Source organism: Elephas maximus, chromosome 8 (genome assembly GCF_024166365.1).
Source record: "Elephas maximus indicus isolate mEleMax1 chromosome 8, mEleMax1 primary haplotype, whole genome shotgun sequence".
In the NCBI taxonomy this organism is placed as follows: Eukaryota; Metazoa; Chordata; class Mammalia; order Proboscidea; family Elephantidae; genus Elephas; species Elephas maximus.
The window spans coordinates 132,256,190-132,274,643 of record NC_064826.1 but is presented as its reverse complement, the minus strand read 5'-3'; the positions used below and the strand labels follow the sequence as shown (position 1 = coordinate 132,274,643).

The window sequence follows — 18,454 nt, the reverse complement described above, 5'->3', positions numbered from 1 at the left end:
CACCAATAAAGAGACAGAGAGTCACCGACTGGATAAAGAAACACAATCCATCTATATGCTGCCTACAAGAGACACACCTTAGACTTAGAGACACAAACAAACTAAAACTCAAAGGATGGAAAAAAATATATCAAGCAAATAATAAGTAAAAAAGAAGAGGAGTAGCAATATTAATTTCTGACAAAATAGACTTTAAACTTAAATCCACCACAAAGGATAAAGAAGGACACTACATAATGATAAAAGGGACAATTGATCAGGAAGACATAACCATCTTAAATATTTACGCACCCAATGACAGGGCTGCAAGATACATAAATCAAATTTTAACAGAATTGAAAAGTGAGATAGACACCTCCACATTTATAGTAGGAGACTTCAACACACCACTTTCGGAGAAGGACAGGACATCCAGTAAGAAGCTCAATAGAGACACGGAAGACCTAATTACAACAATCAACCAACTTGACCTCATTGACTTCTACAGAACTCTCCACCCAACTGCTGCAAAATATACTTTTTTTTCTAGTGCACATGGAACATTCTCTAGAATAGACCACATATTAGGTCATAAAACAAACCTTTGCAGAATCCAAAACATCGAAATATTACAAAGCATCTTCTCAGACCACAAAGCAATGAAACTAGAAATCAATAACAGAAAAACTAGGGAAAAGAAATCAAATACTTGGAAAATGAACAATACCCTCCTGAAAAAAGACTGGGTTATAGAAGACATCAAGGAGGGAATAAGGAAATTCTTAGAAAGCAACGAGAATGAAAATACTTCCTATCAAAACCTCTGGGACACAGCAAAAGCAGTGCTCAGAGGCCAATTTATATCGATAAATGCACACATACAAAAAGAAGAAAGAGCCAAAATCAGAGAACTGTCCCGACAACTTGAACAAATAGAAAGTGAGCAACAAAAGAACCCATCAGGCACCAGAAGAAAACAAATAATAAAAATTAGAGCTGAACTAAATGAATTAGAGAACAGAAAAACAATTGAAAGAATTAACAAAGCCAAAAGCTGGTTCTTTGAAAAAATTAACAAAATTGATAAACCATTGGCTAGACTGACTAAAGAAAAACAGGAAAGGAAACAAATAACCCGAATAAGAAATGAGAAGGACCACAACAGAGCCAAATGAAATTAAAAGAATCATTTCAGATTACTACGTAAAATTGTACTCAACAAATTTGAAAACCTAGAAGAAATGGATAATTTCTTGGAAAAATACTACCTACCTAAACTAACACATTCAGAAGTAGAACAACTAAATAGACCCATAACAAAAAAAGAGATTGAGACGGTAATCAAAAAACATTCAACAAATAAAAATCCTGGCCCAGACGGCTTCACTGCAGAGTTCTACCAAACCTTCAGAGAAGACTTAACACCATTACTACTGAAGGTATTTCAAAGCATAGAAAAAGACGAAATACTACCCAACTCATTCTATGAAGCTACCATCTCCCTGATACCAAAACCAGGTAAAGACATTACAAAAAAAGAAAATTTTAGACCTATATCCCTCATGAACATAGATGCAAAAATCCTCAACAAAATTCTAGCCAATAGAATCCAACAACACTTCAAAAAAATAATTCACCCTGATCAAGTGGGATTTATACCAGGTATGCAAGGCTGGTTTAATATCAGAAAAACCATTAATGTAATCCATCACATAAATAAAACAAAAGATAAAAAACACACGATCTTATCAATAGATGCAGAAAAGGCATTTGACAAAGTTCAACACCCATTTATGATAAAAACTCTTACCAAAATAGGAATTGAAGGAAAATTCCTCAACATAATAAAGGGCATCTATGCAAAGCCAACAGCCAATATCACTCTAAATGGAGAGAACCTGAAAGCATTTCCCTTGAGAACGGGAACCAGACAAGGATGCCCTTTATCACTGCTCTTATTCAACATCGTACTTGAAGTCCTAGCCAGGGCAATTAGGCTAGACAAAGAAATAAAGGGTATCCAGACTGGCAAGGAGGAAGTAAAGCTATCACTATTTGCAGATGACATGATCGTATACATGGAAAACCCTAAGGAATCCTCCAGAAAACTACTGAAACTAATAGAAGAGTTTGGAAGAGTCTCAGGTTATAAAATAAACATACAAAAATCACTTGGATTCCTCTACATTAACAAAAAGAACACCGAAGAGGAAATAACCAAATCAATATCATTCACAGTAGCCCCCAAGAAGATAAAATACTTTGGAATAAATCTTACCAAGGATGTAAAAGACCTATACAAAGAAAACTATAAAACTCTGCTACAAGAAATTCAAAAGGACATACTTAAGTGGAAAAACACACCCTGCTCATGGATAGGAAGACTTAACATAGTAAAAATGTCTATTCTACCAAAAGCCATCTATACATATAATGCACTTCCAATCCAAATACCAATGTCATATTTTAAGGGGATAGAGAAACAAATCACTAATTTCATATGGAAGGGAAGGAACCCCCGGATAAGCAAAGCACTACTGAAAAAGAAGAAGAAAGTGGGAGGCCTCACTCTACCTGATTTCAGAACCTATTATACAGCTACAGTAGTCAAAACAGCCTGGTACTGGTACAACAACAGGCAAATAGACCAATGGAACAGAATTGTGAACCCAGATATAAATCCATCCACGTATGAGCAGCTGATATTTGACAAAGGACCAGTGTCAGTCAATTGGGGAAATGATAGTCTTTTTAACAAATGGTGCTGGCATAACTGGATATCCATTTGCAAAAGAATGAAACAGGACCCAACCTCACACCATGCACAAAAACTAACTCCAAATGGATCAAAGACCTAAACATAAAGACTAAAACGATAAAGATCACGGAAGAAAAAATAGGGACAACCCTAGGAGCCCTAATACAGGGCCTAAACAGAATACAAAACATTACCAAAAATGATGAAGAGAAACCAGATAACTGGGAGCTCCTAAAAATCAAACACCTATGCTCATCTAAAGACTTCACCAAAAGAGTAAAAAGACCACCTACAGACTGGGAAAGAATACCCAGCTATGACATCTCAGACCAGTGACTGATCTCTAAAATCTACATGATTCTGTCAAAACTCAACCACAAAAAGACAAACAACTCAATTAAGAAGTGGGCAAAGGATATGAACACACATTTCACTAAAGAAGATATTCAGGCAGCCAACAGATACATGAGAAAATGCTTCCGATCATTAGCCATTAGAGAAATGCAAATTAAAACTACGATGAGATTCCATCTCACACCAACTAGACTGGCATTAATCCAAAAAACACAAAAGAATAAATGTTGGAGAGGCTGCGGAGAGATTGGAACTCTCATACACTGCTGGTGGGATTGTAAAATGGTACAACCACTTTGGAAATCCATCTGGCGTTATCTTAAACAGTTAGAAATAGAACTACCATACAACCCAGAAATCCCACTCCTCGGAATATACCCTAGAGATACAAGAGTCTTCACACAAACAGATATATGCACACCCATGTTTATTGCAGCTCTGTTTACAATAGCAAAAAGCTGGAAGCAACGAAGATGGCCGTCAACGGATGAATGGTTAAATAAATTATGGTATATTCACACAATGGAATACTACGCATCGATAAAGAACAGTGTCGAATCTTTGAAACATTTCATAACATGGAGGAAACTGGAAGGCATTATGCTGAGCGAAATGAATCAGAGGCAAAAGGACAAATATTGTATAAGACCACTATTATAAGATCTTGAGAAATAGAAGAAACGGAGAAGAACACATACTTTTGTGGTTACAAAGCGGGGAGGGAAGGAGGAAGGGAAAGGGCTTTATATTGATCAATCAGTAGATAAGAACTGCTTTGCGTGAAGGGAAAGACAACACTCAATACAAGGAAGGTCAGCCTAATTGGACTGGACTAAAAGCAAAGAGGTTTCCGGGATAAAATGAAAGCTTCAAAGGTCAGCGGAGCAGGGGCTGGGGTCTGGGGAACTTGGTTTGAGGGGACTTCTAAGTCAATGGGCAAAATAATTCTATTATGAAAACATTCTGCATCCCACTTTGAATTGTGGCGCCTGGGGTCCTAAATGCCAACAAGCGGCCATTTAAGATACACCAGTTGGTCTCAACCCACCTGGAGCAAAGGCAAAAGAAGAACACCAAGGTCACACGACAACTAAGAACCCAAGAGACAGAAAGGGCCACATGAACCAGAGACCTACATTATCCTGAGACCAGAAGAACTAGTTGGTGCCTGGCCACAATCGATGTCTGCCCTGTCAGGGAGCACAACAGACAACTCCTGAGGGAGCAGGAGACCAATGGGATACAGACCCCAAATTCTCATAAGAAGACCGTACCTAATGGTATGACTGCGACTAGAGGAATCCCAGAGACAATGCTCCCCAGAACTTCTGATGGCACAGGACAGGAACCATCCCCGAAGACAACTCATCAGGCATGAAAAGGACTGGTCAGTGGGGGGGAGAGAGATGCTGATGAAGAGTGAGCTAATTAAATTAGGTGGACACTGGAGAGTGTGTTGGCAACTCTTGACTGGAGGGGGGATGGGAAGATAGAGAGAGAGGGAAGATGGCAAAATCGGCACGAAACGAGAGACTGTAAGGGCTGACTCAATAGGGGGAGAGCAAGTGGGAGAAGGGAGTAAGATGTATGTAAACCTACATGTGACAGACTGATTGGAATGGTAAATGTTCACTTGAAGCTTAATAAAAATTAATTAAAAAAAAAAAGGCATGCATGTCAGACATCCGGACTCTAATCTGTATGTTTGTAACAGGCTGAAAAAACTCACCTACGAATCTCTTGGGACTGTTTTGCCAAGTCCACTCTGGCTGAGACAGGGAGCAAGAAAGAAAGTTGCAGATTAAAAATGCCAGTCTTCCTGTCCTTTTGCAGGCTGAAGGCCATTTCTCAAGAGAACAAAAAAGAGAAGACAGACCAAGGCCACAGGAGCTAAGAGCGCTCTGCACCCCTTTGGAAGAGACCGGTGCAGCTGGTGCAATAAAAAAAAATGTTTAGAGATTACTTAGAGCACCATTACGGCATTAGTCATGTCAAGCTCTCAATCACGCATTTTGAATAGGGAAAAACATGTTCTAAGGTATTAGGCTGTTTGTTATGTTTAAGAGTGGAACGGGCTGCTCAGCTACATTTTGAACAGAGCCTGCGCCATTTTCCGAAGACTAGAGATTAATCACAGCCTATGTAGCTATATTAAAACAAACGAGAAAATATATTCTCTCTAATATTAAAACATTAAAGAAAATGCATTTTCTCTACTTCATACAGAGTATAACTGCACCACAGGGTTTCCAAGGAGTGGCTGGTGGATTTGAGCTTACGACCTTTTGGTTAGCAGCTGAGCTCTTAACCACTGTGCCACCAGGGCTCCACAATTAAAGAAAGAGGTATGTAATTTTGATACTTATAATTTATTTCAGAGAAGCAACTAATAAAGCTGTAGCATAAATATATCTTATGCTGCACTTTATTTACTAATTTGGCAACTTCCCCAGGAGCCTGAAATCTCAGATCCTCTTCCAGTGGGGTTGGAAAGAACTTTGGGTACATTCAGTGCGCACTTTCTGGCTCAGGACGTGGAGCCGCCCGGACCTTTTGCGCATGTGCGCGGCCGCCCCCTCCAGTAAGTCTCGGTCCGCCGGCCTGGGCCTGCTTCGGGGCGGCTCGGAGCCTCCCTGGACGCGGGCGAGAAGGACGCGACGACGAGGAGGCGGAGGGTGAGTCCCGGAGGGTTGGGGCGTGGGTGGATGGGGGGCTCCCCACGGCTCCTGGGAGGGGAGCCCTTGGACCTCGGTTTGTCCTGCTCCTTTTCATGCACCTGATGGGAGCTGGCAGGTCTGAGCGGTTGCTGCCAGGGGAAGTTAAATTTCCTCTCTAAGGTGAAGGGTCCCCGGGGAACCTTGATGAGAGCTCCTGGAAACCGGCCTCGAGGCTCAGATGCTCACTTCTCTCCTGGAACGTGGGAGCTTTATTCTTTCATCTCAGGATCTGGCATAAATCGCCCAACTGTGGCTACTGTTGCGTCCCCATTGTAACAACGAGACTGAGGCTCAGAGAGGTGGCAAAACATTCAGGGTGGTGAATGTAGCAGATGAAGGAGCAAGGATAGATTGTGTATTTCATTCTCTGCCTCGCATAAAACCTTAACAGAGGGCGAGCACGGAGTCCCTGGGTGGTGCACGCAGTTAGCAGTGCTCATCTGTTTACCTGAGGTTGCAGACTGGTGTCCAACCAGAGGTGTCTCGGAAGAACCGTCTGGTGATCTACTTACGAAAAATCAGCCTCTGAAAACATTATGCCACACAGGCCTACTCTGACACACAGGGGGCGCCCTGAGTAGTTGACTCCACTGCATCCCAGGTTTTTTTTTTTTTTTTGTACTTTATGTGAAATTTTACAGAGCAAATTACTTTCTCATTCAACAATTTATACACAAATTGTTTTGCCACATTGGTTGCAATCCTCCCTTCTCCATCCCGGGTCCCCCATTTCCATTCGTCCGGTTTTCCTATCCCTTCCTGCCTTCTCGTCTTTGCTTTTAGGCAAGTGTTGCCCATTTGGTCTCATTTCCATGATTGAGCTAAGAAGCAGGTTCCTCACACGTGTTGTTTGTTTTGTAGACCTTTGTTATCTTTGGCTGACAGGTAAACTTTGGGAGCAGCTTCAGTTCTCTGTTCAAAGGGTTTCCGGGGGCCATAGTCTTGGGATTCCTCCAGTCTATCAGACCACAAAGTCTGGTCTTTTTTTGTGAATTTGACCAGGTTTTCAAAGGCAAGCATGGGTCTCTTCCTGCAGTCAGCAGTGTCATGACTCTAATGCCTCAAGGAAATAATTTTGAAGTGAATGTGGCATTGGTTTGGGGGAATTTCTTGTCAGTCCTGTCACATAAATGAAGGTGTCCAGATCCCTCCAACACTGCTCAGCCTTGTCTGTGTCTTCACAGACACCAGCTTACATTTACAGAAGATCTAGCTGGTGATTTCAGGAAGATCCAAGAACTTTAGAACCTGAGTAAGGATTCTAAAAGACTTAGGTCCAGCTCCTTTGGAATGAGAAAGCTCTTGTGAGGTGAGAAGTAGGGTTCTAAAGCAGGAATCCTTTCTAGAAAGACACCTAGCCAGCTGGCGTGACATCTCAGCAGAGATCCAGATCTGAAGTAGAATGTCCTAGGATCCTCGATATGCTTGGCCAGAAGCCATTCAGGGTCCTCCAGTGAGAGCTGCATGATGGTGCCTCATCCAGAATCCCTCACACACTGGGTGATGGTGGAGGCTTTGAACCAACTTTTAGGAAAGAGACATGAGCTGTGGTTGGGGGAAGAGGGAAAAGCAGAGGGAATGGAAAATACTCCTTCTTGAGGAGATGTGAAGGCATCATGGGGAGATGGGGAGCTGTCCAGCCACAGAGAAGGAAAGTACCTACTCCATCCCTTCATTCTTTACTTGCTCTTTCTAGATTCTGAGCTTCTTGTACACCATGGCACAACTGGAGGTAACCTGATACCCCCTCTGTCTTGCTCTTATAGACTCAGGGATGGTACTGCAAGAAAAGTCTCTAAGTCTTTTCTGCTTCTGCTCTATTTAGAAGATGAGGGGTAGGAGGTAGGGAAGGAAATGGGCCTAAAAGGTTAAGTGACTGGTTAAGGGCACACTTTTTATTTATTTATTTATTTTGTGGCAGTCAAGAGCAGACATTGAGTCTCTTTTCTGCTTTGACAGTAGATAAAAAAAAGTTTTTTTTTTTTTTTTTTAAATCCAAAGATACTTTTGATTTAGAGCTCTTTTTTTTTTTCCTTCCAAAAAAGTCCAGGCCTCAGAACACCCACCCCTTTCAGAACTTTTGTGGGTCCCCGGCTTAGAATAAACGTTGCAGACTGAGTACTTTGCTCAGGGTCACTTTTAGTGAATGCAGTGTGTTCTATCCTTTGACTTATCCTGAATTTATGTGATTAGTTTCGTGTGTGGATTTACATTTTTCTGTGTTAGCATAGAGTGTAAATTGTTAAGTCAGTAGAAAACAATGTTCTTATTTGCCTAATGAAAAGGAACATGTCCAAGCACCGCATGAGCAGTACACCAGAGTCACACATGGACATGTGGGTGCCCCCGCCATCACCCTCGTCCCTTCTGCCCCTTCTGAAGGAATTTCCTATTCAGAGGCGTTTTTCCAGCTGCTCTGTGGAGCTGCGTAGGCAGGTGAGTAAAGGAGTTGTAAGATAGCTCTCGTGATGTTTTCTTCTCTCCCGGCTGTGCTTTCATTGTTCTCTGCATTCTTCCAAGATCAGCGGAAAAATGATCACATCCCAGGTGGGCTGTCCAGTTTGTTCACCATTTTGCGTAATGGTGCTTATATGAGGTTTATAAAATGTCTACACATTCTTCTGAAATAATGGAAATAAATATAAGTTAACATCATAGAAAATACAAAGCAGAGGTAAACAAATTACAGCCTATGGGCCAAATCTAGTCTACTGCTTTTTTTTATTATTATTATTATTTTTATGGCCCACAAACTAAGAATTTTTTTTACATTTTTAAATAATTGAGGAAAAAATCAAGAACAATATTTTGTGATGTGAAAATGATCTAAAATTCAAATTTCACTCTTTATTAGTAAATTTATACTGGGACACATCCACGCTTATTCGTTATGCATTGTCTGTGGCTACTTTCTCACTACAAGGACAGAGTTGAGTAGCTGAGACAGACTGCATGGCCCATAAGCCTAAAATGCTTACTGTTGTTATTGTTGTTGATGTTAGTTGCTGTTGAGTTGACTCCAACTCATACTACTTGGCCCTTTACAGAAAATGTTTGCTAAAGATTAGTGTCTTAGTCATCTAGTGTTGCCATAAGACAGAAGTACCACAAGTGGGTGGCTTTAACAAAGAGAAATTTATTTTCTCTCAGTCTAGTAGGTTATAAGTCCAAGTTCAGGATGTCATCTCCAGGGGAAGGCTTTCTGTCTCTGTTGGCTCTGGAGGAAGGTCCTTGTCCTCAATCTTCCACGGTCAAGGAGCTTCTCAGGTGTAGGGACCCCAGGCCCAAAGGACACGCTCTGCTCCTGGTGCTGCTTTCTCGGTGATATGAGGTCCCCAAATCTCTGCTTGCTTCCCTTTTATCTATTCAGATATAAAAGGTGTCGCAGGCCATACCCCAGGGAAACTCCCTTTTGGATCAGGGAGGTGACCTGAGTAATCCTTTTAACCACAGGCAGAGATTATGATTTATAACACATAGGAAAATCACAAAATGGAGGACAGTACACATGGCCTATCCAAGTTGACACGTATGTTTGGGGGACACAATTCAATCCGTTACAATTAGGCTCGATTATAAGATATAAAATGATACTGGTGAGGAGTGAGCTTCTTACTCAAGTAGACACAGGAGACTAAGTGGGAAGCTTCTGTCTAGAGGCAAGATGAGAAAGTAGAGGGGAACAGGAGCTGGTTTAATGGACATGGGAAATACAGGGTAGAGAAGAGGAGCATGCTGTCACATTATAGGGAGAGGAACTAGGGTTACATAACAATGTGTGTATAAGTTTTTGTATGAGAACTGACGTGAACTGTAAACTTTCCCTTAAAGCACAGTAAAAAAAGAAAGAAAATGTTTGCTGATTCCTGGTAAAAAGCAGCAGATTAATAGTAGGGCAAAGATGTCATTAGGTAAATGCAGATCTTATGGTCTTACTGAATTATGATACTGGAACATAAAAAAAAATAAAAATAATGATGGGCTTCATTAGGTGACGTTGTGAACTTCCAGTGACAATCCTGCAGTTACGTAAAGAAGTGGTAGGAATAAAGTGAATAATTTTTGCCCATTCCAGTGGAAAACTTAAGAGATAACAAGAAAGTATGGGGTTAAATAATTCAAATGAATTGTGCTTAGGACTCAAGGTTATTCAAAGAAGGTATGACTGCAGGTAGAATGGGGCAATCGAGTGGTTAGTAGAATGGGTGAGGTGTGCTCTGTGATAGCCCTGGTGACTGCGCAGGATCTGAGTCATTATAGAGCCTAGCAAGGTACTGTAGTTGGAGAGAGCAGCACTTGATGGACTGATCCAGGCACCTGCAGGGCCTGGAAAGGGTCTTTACTTAGATCAGCTTTCTGTCAGGAAGTAATGAGAGATAGCGTAGAGGTAAATCCTGGGCCTTTGATGCTAGCATGAGGAATTTAGGATTTATAATGTGGAGAGTTGAGTCCTATTAAATAGTATACGAAAAAAACAAGTTTTTTTTTTAAAAAAAATATGAAAAGTCATGATTAAAAAGTTGCTTTTTATCAAAAAGTGTGAAGAGTATAAAAGGGAGGTCAGAGCTCCTTTTTTTTTCTTTTTCTATAGGAGAAAGGTCCTTTTTTTTTCTATCCAACCTACTAGAGCAGTCCTTTTTTTTCTATTCAACCTACTAGTAAAATATGATACAATGAAATATAGTACTAGACATATAATTTAAAAAATCAGGTATTTGAAATAAAAACTAATTTAAAAAAAGATTAAAGAGACATAAAAGCAGTCTGAAATTGCTGTAAACATTTCTAAACAATTCCTCTTGACTTTGGTGCTCACGCCTTGTGGCTGGTCTGGGACGCTTGTGGACTGAGCAGGCTAAACTACATCATAACACTTTAAGCAGCTTGGCTTCAGAATTTTTTGTGGGTATTACTGGCAAATGGTGTCTATTTCTCAGACATAGATGTGGTTCTGTGATTGACACCAGGTTCACAGCCTGTAAATAAATGTTTCATTTCTTAATGAATGGGATTGATCAACTTCTGTCCCATTTATTTCACCTTCTGTAAACCAATCTTTTATCTTACTGACTTGTACAAGGTTCTTACATGTTAACAGATTTAACACTTTCCTGACATGTTGTTGTTGGTAGTTGCCATTGAGTTGGCTAGGAGTCATGATGACCGTAGGTATACCAGAACAAAAAGTTGCCCGGCCTTGAGCCATTTTCATGATCGTTGATGTGTTTGAGACCATTGTTCCGGCTAGTCCATCTCTTTGAGAGTTTCCCTTGTTTTCAAGCATAATGTGATTATGTGATTTTTCTAGTGATTTGCCTTTCTTGATGATATGCCCAAAAAAACAAGTTGAAGTTTTGCCATCCTAGCATCTAAGAAGCTTTCTGGTTATATTTCTTCTAATACTAATTTGTTCATTCTTCTGACAGTCCATGGTATATTTAATATTTTTTGTTGCCAAAATCAGTTTGAATGCATTAATTCTCCTGTCTTCCTTTTTCACTGTCCAACTTTCACATACATATGAGATGATTGAAAAGATCATGGCTTGGGTCAAGGCACCTTACTCATCAAAGTGATATTTTGCTTTTTAAATCTTTGAAGAGGTCTTTTGCTGCAGATTTGCCCAATGCAATATGTTATTTGATTTCTTGACTACTGCTTCCTTGGGCATTGATTGTTGATCCAAAGTAATTTGCCAATTTGACTTTTTTTTTTTTTTTTTTGCAAATTTCAATTTATGCTTTTCCAATGACATTTTAGAAAAATTAAAAAAACATAGAAAGTTAATTGTCTTAGTTATCTGGTGCTGGTATAACAAATATCTCAAGTGGATGGCTTTGCCAAACAGTTTATTCTCTCACAGTCTAGTAGGCTAGAAGTCTGAATTCAGGGTGTCGGCTCCAGGGGAAGGCTTTCTATCTCTGTTGGCTCTGGAGGAAGGTCCTTGTCATGAATCTTTCCCTGGTCTAGGAGCTTCTCAGTGCGGGGATGATGGGTCTAAAAGACTGGCACTACTTTCTTGGTGGTATGAGGTCCCTCTGTCTCTCTGCTCACTTCTCTCTTTTATACCTCAAAAGAGATTGACTTAAAACATAACCTAATCTTGTAGATTGAGCCCTACCTCAGTAACATAGCTGCCTCTAATCTTGCCTCATTAACATCATAGAAGTTAGGATTTAGAACACATGGGAAAACCACATCAGATCACAAAATGGTGGACAACCACACAATACTGGGAATCATGGCTTAGCCAAGTTGACATGCATTTTTGGGGGACACAATTCAATCTATAACATCAATAAAGAATAGGGTAATTGATAACTATTTTCCACCTCCTTGAATTAACAGCTGTAAATATTTTTTTATATTTACTTCCAGTCACTTTATCCCCATGTATATACTTTTTAGGAGCTTAGGTGGTACAATCAGTTTGAGATTGGCTGCTAACCTAAAAGTTGGTGCTTCAAACCCATCCAGTGGCCCTGTTGAAGACGAGGCCTGGCAACCTGCTTCCATAAAGAATACAGCCAAGAGAACTTTATGGAGCAGTTCTGCTCGACATGAGTCGGGCCAATTTGATGGCAGCTAACGGAACATGTACTTTTAAAAATCTCCATTTTAAAAGTGAAAATGAGGCATTTTAGATAAAATCCCCTTTGACCACTCTTCCCCGTTCCTTTTTATGCCTTGATGTGCAGATTCTCAAGATACTCGTATTTATTTTTCTAATTCACTCTTAATACTTCTACATGCAAGTATTTGTATCATTGAAAGACATGTATTACTTTGGGTGCTTTTAAATATTTATATAGTCAAGGCCTAGCGATCTGCTTCCATAAAGATTACAGCCAAGAAAACCCAACCAAAACCAAACCTGTTGAGGCAGGGCCAAGATGGCAGAGTAGTCAGACATTACAACAAAGACCCAAAAAAGCAAGTGAATCGATTATATATATATGACAAGCTGGGAACCTTGAGCATCAAAGGCAAAATTAAGAAATCAAACTGAGTGACAAGGGAGGGAGAGACAGTGCAGAAGCAGTGAGGAGTTGCTGAGCCCATGGCAGCACCTCAGCTCGATTCCTTGGCGTGACTGCAGTGGGGCTGATGGTTGTTTTCGGGGACATGGCTGTTTCAGTGAAAGAAGGCAAGCAAAGTGGCATACCCCTGACCCTGTGGTGTGGCTGCAGTAGGGCTGGCCATGCTGTTTAGGACGTGGTTGCTTCAGCAAAAGAAGACAACTGAAGTGCTATACCCCTGACCCCCTGGTATGACGGTGGGGGGGCCAGCAGTAGAGTTTAGGACACGACTGCTTCAGCAAAAGAAGGCAGGCAGGGGATGCAGTCCTGACCCCCTGGGGCAATCGAGGTGGGGACCCAGCCAGCACACACAATCTACACAGGCCTCTGGAATCTGAGATAAAACAGTGCTCTTGGCACAAGATAAGTGATATTGTCTAATTTACCATGTGCGGATCTAATAGCTCCTCCTTTTGAAAGAACTCTCTCCTATCTATCTGATCCCTCCTCCCTCTGCTGCAGCTGGCTTTATTAACAGCTTATTTCCCTGGGCCTGCCATAAGTCCTGCTGCACTCCATGTACCACTCTCCTGGCTTTGGAGAAGGAACAAATTAACTGATGGGGAAAAAAATACTCTGCCAACTTCCCTAATCTGGAAACTCAGAGCAGAAGTAGCTCCAGTCCAGGCACAAGCAATCCACAGACTTTGTCTTTCACCCGTGCATGGATCCAGGGGCTCCATTACACTGGATACAATCAGGCTGTTATATTGCAAGGGTGAATCTGTTTGAGGTCTGACTGTGACTGTTTCAGCTGTGTGGTGGAGAGGCAGGTTTTTGATGTTTGATACCACTCTGCCTATTAAACAGGGCCTCACCTATCCAAGCAGGGGCCTGAGGACTGGAGGCTCCAACCACACCACTTAGCCACCTGGGACAGGTGTCCAAGGATAAGTGGTGCCCACCAGTCCTTACAATTAAAAGCACTGGGTGCCTATGGTACGGCTGTAGAGCCCACCCACCAGAGCACTGTAGAGAACAGGGACATGCCTTCTTCACAGACACTTGAGGGAAGGTTGTCAGCCCCCTGCCTTCATCAGTGTGTGACCCCCTGCTGCTACCAGAGACCTGTGCATACACCAATCACCACTGCTCCTCTAAGATCATAGGTGAGAGCTTGCTCTACACACGAGGTGACTAACTATCAGGACACCTGAGCTGAATCCATACAGGAATCATGAGTGGACTCCTAGGCTCATATACCTGGTAACAGCTCTAGCCATCTGGAAACAGGGCAAAAGTGCTTCAAAGGCTCCAGTAATCAAGTTAGCTCACTCTAGTAGCCCATTTGGGTATATCAAAACAAAACAAAACAAGAAGCTAGGATGCAGTGATCAAACATGAAGTAAATTCATACAATAACTTATAGATGGCTCGGAGACAACAGTCAGTATCAAATCACATAAAGAAGCAGACCATGATTGCTTCAACAAACTCCCAAAACAAAGAATCAAGGTCTCTCCCAGATGAAGATGTATGCCTGGAATTACCAGATGTGGAATACAAAAGGTTAATATACAGAACTCTTCAAGACATCAGGAAGGAGATGAGGCAAAACACAGAATAAGCCACCAAGCACAGAGATAAAGCAGTGGAGTAAATTCAGAAGATTATTCAAGAACATAATGAAAAATGTAATAGGCTGCAAGAATCCATAGAAAGACTGCAATCAGAAATTCAGAAGATTAAAAATAAAATTTCAGAATTAGACAACTCCGTAGAAAGTCAGCAGAGCAGAATTGAGGAAGTGGAAGTCAGAATTAGTGAGATTGAAGATAAAACACTTGGCAATGATATATTCGAAGAAAAATCGGATAAAAGAATTTTTTAAAAATGAAGAAATCCTAAGAATCATGTGGGACTCTTTCAAGAAGAATAACTGACGAGTGACTGGAGTATCAGAACAAGGAGGGATAACAGAAAATACAGAGAGAATTGTTGAAGATTTGTTGGCAAAAAACTTCCCTGACATCATGAAAGATAAAAGGATATCTATCCAAGATGCTCATCAAAACCCATACAAGGTAGGTCCCAAAAGAGAGTCACCGAGACATATTATAATCAAACTTGCCAAAACCAAAGGTAAAGAGAAAATTTTCAAGAGTGGCCAGGGTTAAGCGAAAAGTCATGTACAAAGGAGAATCAATAAGAACAAGTTCAGACTACTCAGCAGAAACTGCAGGCAAGAAGGCAATGCGATGACATATATAAAGCATTGAAGGAGAAAAATTGCCAGCCAAGAATGATATATCCAGCAAAACTGTCTCTCAAATATGAAGGCAAAATTAGTACATTTCTAGATAAATAGAAGCTTATGAAATTTGAAAAAAGCAAACCAAAACTACAAGAAATACTGAAGAGAATTCTCTGGGTAGAAAATCAATAATATCAGATATCAACTCAACACCAGAACGTGGGACAGAGCAACCAGATATCACCCCAGATAGGGAAATCACAAAAATAAATCAAGATTAAAAAAATGCTCAAAATGGAATCAGAGATATCATTATGTAACAGATGACAACATTAAACCAATAAAGAGGGACTAAATAAAGCAGTCATAGATCTTCCATATGGAGAGGAAATCAAGGCCATATAGGGAGATACAAGTTAGGTTTAAACTTAGAAAAATAGGGGTAAATATTAAGGTAACCCCAAAGGAGACTAACAATCCAACACATCAAAATAAGGAAAACATAAAGACTCAGCAAAAACAAAATCAACTGCAATGAAAAAGAGGAACACACAATTTACAAAGAAAAACTACTCAGCACAAAAAATAAGTAGAAAAATGAAACTGTCAACAACACACAAAAAAAGACATCAAAATGACAGCACTAAACTCATACCTGTCTATAATCACGCTGAATGTAAATGGACTAAATGCGCCAATAAAGAGGCAGAGAGTTGCAGAATGGATAAAAAACACAATCTGTCTATATGCTGCCTACAAGAGACACACCTTAGACTTAAAGACACAAACAAACTAAAACTCAAAGGGTGGAAAAAATATATCAAGCAAACAACAATCAAAAAAGAGCAGGAGTAGCTATACTACTTTCTGACAGAACAGGCTTCAGACTTAAAGCTACCACAAAGGGCAAGGAAGAGCATTACATAATGATTAAAGGGACAATATACCAGGAGGATATTACCGTATTAAATATTTATGCACCCAATGACAGGGCTTCAAGATACATAAAACAAACACACCATTGAAAAGTGAGATAGACAGCTCCACAATAATAGCAAGAGACTTCAACACACCACTTTCAGTGAAGGACAGAACATCCAGAAAGAAGCTTAGTAAAGACATGGAAGAGCTAAATGCTACAATTAACCAACTTGACCTGGTAGACATATACAGAACACTCCACCCAACAGCATCCAAGTATACTTTCTTTTCCAACACACATGGAACATTGTCTAGAATAGACCATAAATGGGCCATAAAGCAAGCCTTAACAGAATCCAAAACATCGAAATATTACAAAGCATCTTCTCTGACCATAAAGCCATAAATTACCAGTCAATAACAGAAAAATCAGAGAAAAAAATCAAACACATGAAAACAGAACACTTCGCTCAAAAATGATTGGATTATAGTAGAAATTTAGGACAGAATAAAGAGATTCATAGAATCCAATAAGAATGAAAACACTCCCTATCAGAACCTTTGGGGCACAGCTAAAGCAGTGCTCAGAGGTCAGCTTATATCAGTAAATGCACATATACAAAAAGAAGAAAGAGCCAAAACCAGTTATCCCTATAACTTGAACAAATAGAAAGAAAGAGCAACAAAAGAAAACTTCAGGCACCAAAAGAAAGCAAATGAGAGTCTACTTCTGGTCAATTATTTTCAGCAACGGTGCTTAGGTTCATTCAATGGGGAAAGAACAGTCTCTTCAATAAAATGTTCTGGGACAACTGGATTTCCATATCTAAAAGAATTGAAGCTGGACCGATACCTCATACCATATACTAAAATTAACTCAAAATGGACCAATGATTTAAATATAATAACTAAAACAATAAAACTCTAAAAACATACAGGCAATGCTTTGAGAACTAGTTTTTGACAATGGTTTCTTTGATATGACACTAAACGCACAAGCAACAGACAAAATAGATAAACTGGATTTCACAAAAATTAAAAACATTGGTGGAGCAAAGAACTTTGTTAAGTACGTGAAGAAATAATCCAGAGAATAGGAGAAAATATTTGGGAACCACACATGTGATAATGGTTTAATACTCCTAAACTCAATATCAAGAAGACAATGAAAAAATGGGCAAAGGACTTGAGTGGGAATTTCACCGAAGAAGATATACAGGTGGCCAATAAGCAATGAAAAAATGCTCAACATCATAATTCATTAGGGAAATGCAAATCAAAACCACAGTGAGATACAACCTCTCACTCAATAGGATGACTATGCTCAGAAAAACAAAAAACAACATGGATTGGGAAGAATGTGGAGAATGTTGGAAAAGAAAGCGTACTTGGCTGCTCTTGGGTGGAGTGTTCTGTATATGTCTATAAGGTCAAGTAGGTGATTGTGGCATTTAGATCTTCCGTGTCTTTATTGAGCTTCTTTCTGTATGTCCTGTCCTTCGCCGAAAGTGCTGTGTTGAAGTTTCCTACAATAATTTTGGAACTGTCTATTTCACTTTTCAATGCTGTTAGAGTTTGTTTTCCGTATCTTGCAGCACTGTCATTGGGTGCATAAATATTTAATACGGTTATATCCTCCAGGTATATTTTCCCTTTAATCATTATAAAGTGTCCTTCCTTATCCTTGGTGGTGGATTTAACTTTAAAGTCTATTTTGTCAGAAATTAATATTGCCACTTCCGCTCTTTTTTAAGTGTTGATTGCTTGGTATATTTTTTTCCATCCTTTGAGTTTTAGTTTGTTTGTGTCTCCAAGTCTAAGATGTGTCTCTTGTAGGCAGCATGTAGATGAATCATGTTTTTTTTATCCATTCTGCCACTCTGTCTCTTTATCGGTGCATTTAGTCCATTTACATTCAGTGTTATTATGGATAGGTATGAGTTTAATGCTGTCATTTTGATGTCTTTTTATGTGTGTTGTTGACAGTTTCTTTTTCCCACTTAATTTTTTGTGCTGAGTAGTGTATCTTTATATATTGTCTTTTCCTCTTATTCATTGTTATTGATTTTGTTTCTACTGAGTCTCTGTTTTTTTCTTATATTTTATTTTGATAAAGTAGGATAGTTAGTCTCCTTTGTGGTTATCTTAATATTTACCACTATTTTTCTAAGTTTAAACCTAAATTTATTTCTTTATATTGCCTTGTCTTCCTCTCCATATGAGAGATCTATGACTACATCTCTTAGTCCCTCTTTATTATTTTAATATTGTCTTCTTTTTACATAATGACATCACTGTTCCCCTGTTTTGAGCATTTTTTAATCTTGATTTATTTTTGTGGTTTACCTGTCTGGGCTGACATCTGATTGTTGTGTCCAGTGTTCTAGTCTTGGGTCGATACCTGATATTATTGACTTTTTAATCAAAGAACCCCCTTTAGTATTTCTTGTAG

The 18,454-nt window shown here is 39.8% G+C and overlaps 1 protein-coding gene across 1 annotated transcript in view; it reads left to right on the top strand.

Annotated features, from left to right (window-relative positions):
• The first annotated feature begins 5,676 nt into the window (after positions 1 to 5,676).
• SFTPD (surfactant protein D) overlaps positions 5,677 to 18,454 on the top strand; it is an 85,991-nt gene continuing 73,213 nt past the window's right edge. Inside the window, exon 1 of the mRNA XM_049894716.1 lies at positions 5,677 to 5,766. The gene's annotated coding sequence lies outside the window, so the exon portion shown is untranslated. The remainder of the gene's footprint in view (positions 5,767 to 18,454) is intronic.